Below are 13,015 nucleotides of genomic sequence, written 5' to 3'. Positions count from 1 at the left end.
TTGTGGAGATGATCGCTAACTTGAGCGTCGGAGGGTTTCTGCCTGGTGATCAGCCGGTTCCTCTAACGTTTATTCGTGAAGCAGATGACAGCCCAAGAGGAGATCGAACATTGGATTTCAACTTTGTCAGGTGACCCGTTGAATCAGGAGATCATTTGAGCTCAGATATCCTGATTTGGTGGATCGCCAGAATCCCGCTAATTCAGGTAGTCGATATATCACCCCCATCTACTTGGCGTCGTCCGTGGGAAAGTCATCTATTCACTGAGAATGCAAACGCGATCACATGCCACCCGTAACACTGAAGGTGGTCAGGAGCTTTCGCTTCAGCTTCCTAACCCCCCGTCGTAGCAAGAGTTTCTTATCATTCCTAATGCGTTAAAAGCCATGATGGAGGAGGCCACCTTGCGTGCTGCGACCGAGGCCATAACACATTATCTGGCGGCACAACAGCGCAATCAGGGAAGTAATCAAAACCTAAATCGCGAGCTACCTCCACCTCAACACCAAGACTACCCGAAAAGATGACATACAGACAGAGAGAGAGAGAGAGAGAGAGAGAGTTGGAACGAACAAGGTGCCATTCTCCAATGCAAGAAGGGAGACAGTGTTCCACAAAGATGAGGCAGATAGTCACGGGCTCATGCACCCAAGATTTTGTACTGAAGGGAGAAAAGAAAGTACTTTGGCAATCCTACCAGCCCGACGCAGCCCATTCACCACTGCTATTTTAGCAGAGGTATTGCCAACAGGAGTAAAAATAGCAAATGTGCCAGAGTACAATGAAACAGGAGACCCTCAGGATCACCTGGGCAGGTTTTATGCAAAGGCTGATCTATATGACCTTAGTGATGTCATGTATTAAAAGATCTTCCGGACTACGCTGGATGATCATGCCCTGACGTGGTTCAATAAACTCCCGTCAGGCACCATTGCAAGCTTGGAACAACTCACCTGGCATTTTCTCCATCATACATTAACCGAAAATTCCCTAAGACTGTGACTTACTTATTCTCGATATCCAGAAAGAGGGTGAGAGCTTGAAGGAATTCGTGCAATGCTTCACTCAGGCTGATCACGAGGTCTCACATGTCAATCATGAACTGCTAGCGAGAATTATGAAGCAAAACCTCCGCCACCGGATGTTCAAGGAGTACATAGTAGGAAAACCCCAAAGTACCCTAGAAGATCTACTGGAGAGGGCCAAAAAGTATATATGCATTGAGAAAACTGTCAAACCATGCTACTTGGGGAAGAGGAGAAGAGATGAGGAAATACTGAGAGAGGCCGGAAAGAAAAGAAACGAGGATTCCAAGGCCCTCGTCCTCAGCACATACCCCTAAATGCATGTTTGACTAATATACTAATGGTCGCGAAAAAGCAAGGTTTGTTGCAACCTCCACGACCGATGGAAGACAACCCAAAGCGGCAAAAATCTGACAAGTATTGCCATTTTCACAAAGACAAAGGACATTCACTGAATACTGTTTTAGCTTAAGGGGAGAAATTGAGAAACTGATCAAGCGTGGTTACTTAAAAGATTTTGTGAATAAATCTCACCACTAACAGCGAGACAGCAAGCCCCGCAATGACTACCAAAATAGGGAACCTCCGAAGAATCAAGAAAGGCAAGGAAAACAGAGCGGAGACTTCCATGAGAACCTGCCAACTGGAGGGGTTATCACTGTAATAACTGGGGGGCCAGCTTGCGGAGATTCAAACAGAGCTAGGAAGACTCTTATACGTAATGCTCCAAGGAGAAATCACATTCCCCATCAGTTTCAAACCCAAGATATCTGCAAAGTGTTAAAAGTATCCAAAGAGATGACATTTACTGATTCAGATGGGGGATTCCCTCTAGTTTAGCACAATGACGCATTGGTTATTCTGCTACAATCTCCAACTTCTGGTTGAAAAATATGTTGGTCGATTCAAGCAGTTTGACGAATATCATTTTCCATAATGCATTTATTAGAACGATGATAGCCAATGCCCCACTAAAACCCATCAACATCTATTTATTAGGGTTCTCTGGAGAAGTATTAGAGGCACTAGGAGAGATTATGCTTCCTCTCTCACTAAGATCTTATCCAAGAAGATCTACGAAAATGGTGAAGTTCTTAGTAGTAAACGTCTCCTCCGCATACAATGTCATATTTGAACGCCTGAGTCTAAACATGTTCCAAGCAATAGGATCAACTTATCATATAAAGTTGAAGTTTCCCACGTCTGAGGGAGTAGGTGAGGCCGTTGGTGATAGCAGGCTGGCTCGCGAGTGTCATGCCAACATCCTGCAGTACTCAGCCAATTGTAAGAAAAGGCCAAGGGTGGATGAAATTTCATCACAGAAGAGAAAGCAACCAACAACAAATGGACCTGCAAATGATGGAGTTCATACCATCTAAAGTGAAGTTGAGGGAATTATAAATTTGGAGGAAACCAAAGTGCTCAAGAGGATAGAGGTAACTCCAGGAAGTTCCAAAAAACTCTTAAGATTGGAACGAAAATGACCAAAATTAGAAGGGATACTAACAGCTTTTCTCCGGAAGAACGCGGATTTATTTTCCTGGGAAGGTGACCCCCCTGCCAGGAATACCACATGAATACGCCTTCCATCACCTTAATGTGGACCCAAGGATGAAGTCAATAAATCAAAAGAAACAATCTTTCGGAGCAGAAAAGAACAAGCATATTATGGTCGAAGTAGATAATCTTGTGAAGACCAAGAATATCAGGCCAGTTTCCTACCCCGAGTAGCTGGCGAATGTGGTGCTTGTTCCTAAACAAGAAGGAAAGTGGAGCTTATGCATAGACTTCACCGAATTATTCAATGCTTGCCCCAAGGATCTCTTTCCCTTTCCACGAATCAACTTATTGGTTGATTCCACTACCGGATGTGAGTTACTCAATTTTTTGATGCTTACCAAGGATACAACCAGATAGGTTTAGCTCCCGAAACCCAAAAAAATCTAGCTTCATTACAGATCATGGTATCTATTGCTATGAAGTGATGCCTTTCGGGTTAAAGAATGTTGGGGCCACATATCAGAGGCTAGTAAACCAAATGTTCAAAAAATTAATTGAGCGAAGTATGGAGGTCTATATCGATGACATGTTGGTAAAAAGCATTGTGGCTCTCAAGCATGTGGAAGACTTCAATGAATGTCTTGATATATTGAGGAAATACAAGATGAGATTAAACCCCAAAAAGTGCGCTTTTGGAGTTCGAGGGGGTAAATTATTAGTTTACATGGTTCCCAATGAGGAATAGAGGAAAACCCTGAAAAAATTAAAGTAGTACTAAGCATGGCTCACCCCAAAATCATAAAAGGGATGCAAGAGTTATCAGGAAGGATGGCCGCCTTGAACCGTTTTATTTCCAGATCAGTTGACAAAGGATTACAATTCTTCAAAGTTTTGAGGCAAGGAAAAGGTTTTCAGTGGATTGAGGAATGCCAGCGAGTCTTCGAGGACTTAAAGAAATACCTAGCGGCGTCACCATTGCTCGTGAAACCACGAGAGGGAGATACCTTGTTACTCTACCCGACAGTGTCGGCCAAATCAATCAGTGCAGCTCTGACGGTGGAAAGGAATGAGAGAATAAGCTAGTATACTACATAAACAAAGTCCTGCAGGGCGCCGAACTCCGCTAAACTAACATCGAGAAATTAGCCTTAGCATTAATAGTGGCAGACAGAAAGTTTCACCCTTACTAGTTGTCCTACCAGGTAATAGCACTAACAAATCACCTCTTGAAGAAAGTACTGTCTAGCCCAGAGGCGTCGGGCAGAATGACAAAGTGGGTCGTAGAATTAAGTGAGTATGGGATTTAATATCAGTCGCGCCTTACCATTAAGTCACAAGTTCTAGCAGACTTCATAGTGGAGATGGAAACCAATGACGCAGAAGGTTCGACCCCCACTTGGACGGTCCATGTAGAAGGGTCCTCCACCTCCGGAGGAAGTGAGGCTGGAGTGTTAGTCGAGAACCCTCAAGGAGATCAGTTTCAGTATACCATCAAATTTCGATTTCCAGCTTCAAATAATGAAGCAGAATACGAAGAACTCATTATAGGAATCAAATTAGCCTTGGAAGCTGGGCTAGGAAACTGATCGTATATAGCGATTCACAGCTGGTAGTCAATCAAGTTCAAGAACTTATGAAGCCAAAGAAGATAATATGAAGGAGTACCTGGCCAAGGTTAGGAACCTCCTCTTTCGATTGGAAAGCTTTGAAGTGAAACAAATACCGTGAGCCGAGAATGAGGTAGCATATCAACTGGCTAAATTCGGCAACTTTGCAACAGACATTGATAGCAGAAAATTACACTTATCACATGTGATAAAGAAAAAGTAGAAAAAGAAGGTCTTGACATCCTCTGTGCCAATCATGATGAGCCAAGTTGGAAGGACAAAATCATCAAGTATCTGTTAGATGGAGCACATCCCCCGGAGCTGGCCAAAGCAAGAAAACTTATGATATGAGCTGCACGATTCACTTTAATAGACGGAGAGTTGTATAAAAATGGATAATCCCAACCATACTTGAAATGTCTTGCTCCTGCCCAAGCAAACTATGTACTCCAGGAAATTCATGGAGGAATTTGCGGAAATCACTTGGAAGGGAAGGCACTGGAAGGAAAAGCACTCTGTCAAGGCTACTTTTGGCCAACTATGAAAAAAGACGCACTCAAATTATTAAGACAGTGTAAACAATGTAAGGAGCACGCTGATATTCATCACCAACCGATGACAAGGATTCAGCCAATGGAAAGCCCGCTACCTTTTGCCCAATGGGGAATGGACCAGGTAGGACCTTTTCCTCTAGCAACATGACAAAGGAAATTCTTCATTGTGGCCATCAACTACTTTACAAAATGGGTCGAGGCAGAGCCTCTTGCAAAAATTTTTGAAAAAGAGGTGATTAATTTACTTTGGATAAGTTTAATATGTCGGTTCGGGATTCCGCAAGTGCTGGTGTCCGACAATGGCACCCAGTTTCCTGGAGCCAAATTGAGAGACTGGTGCCAAGGATTTTCGATCCAACAATTCTTTACTTCAGTCGGGCACCCGCAAGCCAACGGACAGACCGAAGTAACCAATCGGACTATCTTACAACACATCAAGACTCGACTCAGAGAGGCCAAGGGTAAGTGGGTTGACGAACTAACCAGCGTCTTATGGGCCTACAGGACCACTCCTCGAAGCTCGACGGGAGAATCTTCGTTTAACCTGACCTATGGGGCCGAGGCCATTGCTCCTGCAGAAATTGGAGAAGAATCACTAAGGATAAACATTACAACGTGGAAGAGAACCAGCAAACTTTGTAGCAAGACACCGAGCGCGAGTGGAAAAAGTATATGACAACCGAGTAAAGCCACGAACCTTTCAAGTCAGAGATCTGGTGATGAGAAGAGCATATGTCCTACGTCCAGTAGGAAAATTGGATCCCAAGTGGGAAGGACCGTATAAAGTGATCGGGATCGCCCGTGAAAGAGCGTATCGTCTCCAACATTCAAGTGAGAAAGTGTTACCCAGGACGTGGAACGTCGCAAACTTGAGGAAATATTTTCAGTAGACCGTAGCCGGTTTTTATGTTTTTATGTGGCGTATGTTTTTCTTTAACAGGATTATAAATCCGTAGTTGTAATAGGTTTCAGTATTAATAAAAGTTTTGATTAAGGCATTACGTTTTGCACTTGAGGGATGCATTTTCCCCTCCGAAAACAAGTGGCATATTTAATACGCACATACTTTACCCAAGAATTATATTTCTTATTAATATATATCATTAGTATTATTTATTTTTAGTTTTGATGGGTCGAACATTTGGTAACTTATTGGACAAGATCTTACCATTAGGGTTTTATTACTATAAATTGGTCTCTGTAGTCCTTTTTTCATGCGTTGGCTCTCTTAATCACAGCACAAGACCTAAGGAATGGCAGGTACAGCTGTCCCACTCCTCTTTCTTTCTTTATCGCCTTTTGTTTTATGTGAGATTTTTCTCTTGTTTCTTTTTATACTTTTCTTCTGCACTTTTTTTGTTTAATGTTCTAATAAGGTAAACTATTACCTCACCATCGGAAAAAAAAATTGTACACTAATTTCCCTCGCGGCTCCGGTGGTGGCTCAAGGCTGGGTGCCGTAGCAGTGACGTGGAATACCAAAGTAGGCTGGTGACAAGTTCCAAAGATTTTGGAGGGGAAAATCATGATGGTTGAGAGGGTGTTGGGCTGGGGAGGTGATGGCAAGGATGATAGCTCAGGTGGTGCTCTGTCTCTTCCTTTTCTTCTGTGGTGGTTTTGGTTGGAGATGGTGAGGGCGGGCTGCCATGACTGGGCTCACGGCGGAGTGGCCTGGCACTACGATGGGGCTATGCTTCTTGTCGGTGGTTTGCTGTTTTGATGGTGTGGGGTGAAGCGATAAGAACATCATGGCGGCGGGATGGCATGGTGAGCCTGCGACGGCCGAGCCCAAGGTGGGGATGGCCTTGCGTGGTAGCGTGGCGATGAGTGAGCCATAGAGCGGGTGACGCCCGTGGTGCTGTAGGAGGGAGGTGATGGGTTTGCGGAGGTTGGTCGGATGGTGGGGCGGAACGCTGCTGGCAGATGCCTCCCCACCCATCTCCGCAAGCAGCACACCGCCCCCCGCACCGCTGCCCCACCCATCTCCACCAGCAGCACGCCGCCCCCCATCCCCAGCAGCACGCCACCCCAACCATCTCCGCCAGTAACGCCCCACCCCACTCATCTCCGCCAACAGCGTTACGTCCCAACATCGGATCAACCTCCCCAAGGCCATCACCTCCCTTCTACAGCACCACGAGCATCGCCCGTTCTATGCCTCACTCATCGCCGCCCAGCCACAAAAGGACAGCCCTTCCTTGGGCTCGGCCATCGCAGGCTCACCATGCCATCCCACCACAAAGGTGTTCTGCTCGCTTTTCCCTGCACCATCAAAACAGCAAACCATCGACACGAAGCATACCCCCATCGTAGAGCCAGGCCAGCTTCATCGTGAGCCCAGCCATGGAACCCCGCCCACAGAATCCACCATCGAAACCCTCACCATCTCCAATCTCCAACCAAAACCACCACAGAAGAAAAGAAAGAGACAGAGCACCACCCTAGCTACCATCCTTTCCATCACCTCCCCGGAACAACACCCTCTCGAACATCGCAATTTTCCCCTCCAGAATCTTTGGAACTTGTCACCAGCCTACATTGGTATTCCTCGCCACTCCTACGGCGCCCAGCGTTGAGCCACCATTGGAGCCGCGAGGGAAATTGGTGTACAATTTTTTCCGATGGTGAGGTAATGGTTTACCTTATTAGAACATTAAACAAAAAAGGTACAAAATAAAAGTAATAAGGAGAAACAAGAGAAAATTCCGACATAAAACAAAAGGCGATAAAGAAAGAGAGAGGAGTGGGACAGCTGTACCTGCCATTCCTTGGGTCTTGTGCTGTGATTAAGGGAGCCTACACAAGAAAAAAGGACTGAAGAGACCTATTTATAGTAATAAAATCTTAATGGTAAGATCTTGTCCAGTAAATTACCAAATTTTCGACCCATCAAAACTAAAAATAAATAATACGAATGATATATATTAATAAGAAATATAATTCTTGGGTAAAGTACGATACTCTCGATCATCTTCAAAAAAATTTCACTTACTCGAGAGAAGGGGGCCTATGATGGGTATAAGCATATTTTAGTAATTTTAAAGTGTAATATAAAAGTAAATATATAAATAAATTAAGTAGCTCAATTTGTAAAACTTGTCCCTTGGAGAGGGCCAGTTGCTAATTTTTAAACCCTAAAAGGGTTTGTTTGCAGTGTAGACCTACGTCACTTTGTATATAAATACCAAAAACATTTCTAATTGCAGGTAAGTGACTTTTCAATATCAAAAAGTTCCCTACTTTTGTGCTATTTGTGGAGGTGATCGCTAACTTGAGCTTCGGAGGGTTTCTGTCGGGTGTTCATCCGACGTCTCTAACGTTTATTCGTGAAGCAGATGATAGCCCAAGAGGAGATCAAACATTGGATTTCAACTTTTTCAGGTGACCCGTTGAAGCAGGAGATCATTTGATCTCGGATCTCCTGATTTGGTGAATCTCCAGAATGCCGCTAATTTAGGTCGTCGATTTATCACCCGCATCATATGTAGGAATATTTTGAACATTGATATTGATTAATTTGTTTTAAAAAAATTAATCCTCCCAAGTGCATTTGATCAAGTGATTCAAATACAATTGAGATGGTTAATTTTTTTTAAAAAAAATTATATTGACGAAGATCGTTTTGCAAATTATCTCCATGATAATATGCTAGATTCAATTTAATATATTAAGTTCAAGCCCACTCAAACACTAATTTTTGGATCCTTATCCGACCAAATATAGGGAAAAATTAGTAAAAAAAAATGAAGTTGTATAACACAGTGTAAATTGTAAAATAATCAAACGATTTCAACGATAACAATGTTTAATGTATGCATTTTCTAGGAATTGAATATTGTTTCAAAAATTAGTATTTTGCATGTTTCGAAATCTTTTATTTAAAACAGGTTCTTTAAAAAAATTGATGCTTTCAAGTTTGTATCGAGAATTTTCAATCTAAATGCATCTGAAATATTTTTCTATATCTCTCACGTTTCATTAGCGACATTTTTTTAAAATATCAATATAATGCCTCATTTGTCATTCTAATTTTTATTATTCATGTACTTCTCAAGTTAATCTACCAGGCAATTGTTTTTTGAAAAAATATTGTATATCTAAATAATTTCTTTTTCCCACAATTTTTTTTGGTCATTTGTTCAAACCTGTTATGTGCAATAATGAATTCATGACTTCAATTATGCTAATGTAAACTATCTCCAACTAGATAAAAACTATCTAAGATATTGAACAAATTCAGTATACGGCAAAACTAGAACAAACAATAGCTAATAACCATATATTATACCAGCAAAACCCAAAATCATGTTCCACGAAAACTCCAAACTCAATTGAGAAATTGAGATAAAAAAAAATGGAAAATTGTTGTAAAATCCCCAATAACAAAGATAATTGTTCTCTCAGTCCCTGTGTCAGTGAAACTATTTCCATACTTCCTAACTCAACATATTTATTTGTTTCAACTTTCTAAATCAACATTTTTACTGTTTTGCCCTTCTTTCTCCAAGATTACGTCAACTTCCTCCTCCCCTCGTATTCTTCAAACAAACTTCTTTATTTCATATGCTTAAAAAAATACGTCTGCAAATAACATAATGATTTACATACTTCAACAAAAGATATTGAAATATAATATGGACAATCTTAAAAGTTTTTGAAATACAATATGACCAAGTTACACTAACACTCTCAAATCCAAACAAAATTTCAAATAAGAACATTCAATGCATCATAAAAATATATATTCCAATAAACAACATTATATAAAAACCTAAGCCCAAATTCTTCCCATTCATGGCTTTGCTAGATTCTTCCTATTCCTAGTTGTATTCTTTCGTGGTTCGATAAAGAATATTTTCTGAAACTTTCAATACTTTAAAGAATTTCCAAAAATCCCTAAAAATTGAACAAAATTTCAAAAATGAACTAAATTTTCAAAATTGGGCATGAATTTGTAATAATTGAGTATTATAAAGAATAAACACGTATCAATCTAGAATCTAAAAAGAGAAAACACAAATCATCTCATAAACTTAAACCCTAGATTTTGGGCATAAGGTCATAGATTAAGTATCACAACACACATATATTTCATGAAATCATTCAATTCAAAAGGATAAAACACAAAATCACTCTTGCTGGTGCAATTTCTCTACTCATCTTCAAAGGGTTTCCCTTCGTTTTTCTGCACTGTCTTCACTCGAAACTCTTTTAACCTCTTTGATTATTGCCTTCAAACTCGACAAAAATTTTGTCAAAGACGTGGATGCACACAGAGATAGAATTCGAAGTTGAAGTAGGGGGAGGGAGAACGTTAGAAATGGAGAGGAGGAAGAAATATTATATATTATTATATAATTTGTCCTTGTTTTAATATAATAACAAGGACAATAACCGAACGATACCCGTTCAAGATTAAAAAAAAGATGAACGAGAGAGCCGCCTATAGCGATCACCCTCTTCTTATCGGTGGATCATTGGCAGGGCCAGAACCACCGAACAGGGGAAAGAAATCTTACGCAATAGCGTTTATGGCTTCGTCTCCTCGCACTCTACGTAAAAGTTTTTTGGAAGGAGGATAGAGTAATCTAGAAGGGAATACGATGATAATGTTTAAAAATACACCTAGTATTTTTTTCTCGGAGAAGGAGACTCTAGCGATGGGGAAGGCACATCCTTATGCATTGATTGGAAAATTTTCAGGGGGATGTCCTACAAGGGATTAGAAGTTACAAGTCTTTGCATCAGTATGGTTTTTTGGACCTTATGATGTTAGGTTTCTACGTCCAGGTTATCTTTTCATTGATTTTAAGCTTGAGGAAGATATGGCCAGGTTCTGGGGGAAAGGGCGTTGGTTTTTGCAAGGACACCTGCTTCGGGTGTTTAAGTGGACGCCAACGTTCGATTATCAAAAGGAATGTTCGATTGCTCCGGTTTGGGTGCGTTTCCCTGATCTCCCAATACCACTCTTTGATAAGAAACATTTATTTTCTGTGGCAAACTTGATTGGAAAGCCTCTTAAGATGGATGAATCAACGTCAAAATCAGAGCGGCTGACGATGGATAGGGTGTGTGTTGAACTTGATCTTTTAAAGAATTTGCATGAAAATATTTTCATTGGGCTTGGCGAGAAAATTGTTGAGTAACGTGTTATTTATGAAAATCTTCCTAAATATTGTGTAGATTTCTTTCATGTGGGACATGGTGTAGAAGAATGTTTTGTCAATGGTTGAGTTCCTCGTCCACCTCCGAAATCCAGGAAGCCAGTTAAGGATTTACGTGATGTGATCAATGAAAAAAGGGGTCAGGGTTCAAAGGGGTTGGAGCAGCAAAATACAAATTTTAATAATGATTCAAGTTTTCTTGGAGGTCAGAAGTTAGAATGAAAAATAGTAGAGCCAAAGAAAGGTGGAGGTAGTGATACTCGATGTGGACATAATCGTGACTTAGGAGGAATCTTGAAAGAGGTCTCTCCTGGTGCAAATAGGTTTGACCCTTTGCTTCTTGACTTGGAGGATGATGAGGTGACTATAGTGGAAATGAATGAAGGTAGTGTACCAAATTTGCGGAACACTACAGGGAAAGAAAAAGTGTCTTTGGAGGAAGAGTTAGATGCGAATGTACAATATAAGTTCAAGATGGGTGGAGTGGTTTTTGAAAAACTTAAAGAACCAATACTGGATCCTGGTTGAATTGTTCAACATGAGGGTAGCTCAAGTTCTGTGTTTGAGGATGCCTTTCAGTCTAAGGAGATCACGGTTGGGTACTGGAAGAATATATTCCTGCTTCTCGAGGGGCTAATAGTGATGGTGGTGCAGATATCATTATGGCCAATTTTATTCATCAGGAAAAATTTTATAAAGTAAATTGTAATTTGGAGGAAGATACGGGAGATTTGGATGGCTTGGAGGGTAAGGAGGACAGAGATCTTAATATTATGGAGTCGAGTGACTTGGAAAAATCTTTGGAGTATATTAATCATAATGCTGCAGTGATTCAAACTTTATAAATTACTGAAGATTCAAGGCTTGATGATAAATCTGATCATGTGGAATCATCCCACAAAAGGTGATGTGGAAGACCACCCAAACGACCAAAAATCGGTGCTATCCTTGCCAACGCGAGGTAATTCTAAGAAGTTGGACTTGGGATTCTTATATTTCTCAATGAATTGTTTTATTTGGAATATCAGAGGTATTGGGAATAAAGCTGCTCAGAGAAGGATTAAACTTCTTAAGAAAATTAATAAATTTCTTTTCATGGCCATTTTGGAACCGATGACACATCTTGATGATTTGATGATAACTAGGATGTTTGGTTTTTCAAAGGTTCTTGCTAATACAATTAATAAAATTCGGTTATTCTATAATTTGGAGGTGTCGGTTGTGGTCCTTCATGATCATGAACAATCATGCATGTTAAATTGTCTTTTAAGTTGTTCCCGGTGGATATTTACATGTCAATAGTCTATGCTAAATGTAGTAGGGATGTGACCGCTTAATTCGGTATCAACTAGCAAGTGCACTAGGTCAAGTAATAGTAAAGTGGACAGAGAGTCCAAGCATCGATCCCATAGAGACTGTTGTCAATTCTCAAGAATTAATTATTTTACTTAATCTAGACAAATAAATAAAACAAGTGCTACGAATTAACTAAAATTTAATTACTAAAATAAAATAAGAATTAAACTAGAAGAAGAAAAATTCAATTAAATAGAGACAACCAAGACACACGCAGGTACCAAACAAATCATGCAAACAAGTGGCAAATCCAGGATCTAGATTTAATCTTAAATCACGACGAATTATCCTATCTTGTTTAACAGCCTATTTCTAGAACATGTTAAACCTATTCAAGTTATAACGGATTAATTTTCATAATTCTAATCAAACATGAATGCATTCAATATTTGTGATAATTCAGTTTTTACCTAAAGCCGCATACTGAAACCGAATACTATTTCTAATCGGTTTAACCATATGTCAATTATTGGAGTGATCGAAATCAATTCCTAACCTTTCGACTCGAAATTAATTAACAAGCAAGTAAATAATTGATCAGGTTATTCACAAGACAGAATTTAATTCCAATAATCAATAAATTGAAGAAAGATCTAAAAATCTCAAATCAAAATCCACATATTCAACATAAAATTGTTCGGCCCAATCTCGCCGTCTTGGTTGAAGAAAAACTAATCAATAAACGAAAAATATAGTTCAGACAAAAGTTTAATAATCAAAAGAACAAGGGAAGAAAAACTCGAATTGAGCGTTCTTCAATCTTCAAGCCTCCTAGCCGCCGTCTATCTGATGCGATTCGAAACCCCTT

Source organism: Henckelia pumila, chromosome 1, assembly GCF_033568475.1.
Source record: "Henckelia pumila isolate YLH828 chromosome 1, ASM3356847v2, whole genome shotgun sequence".
In the NCBI taxonomy this organism is placed as follows: Eukaryota; Viridiplantae; Streptophyta; class Magnoliopsida; order Lamiales; family Gesneriaceae; genus Henckelia; species Henckelia pumila.
This window is presented reverse-complemented; position numbering follows the sequence as displayed.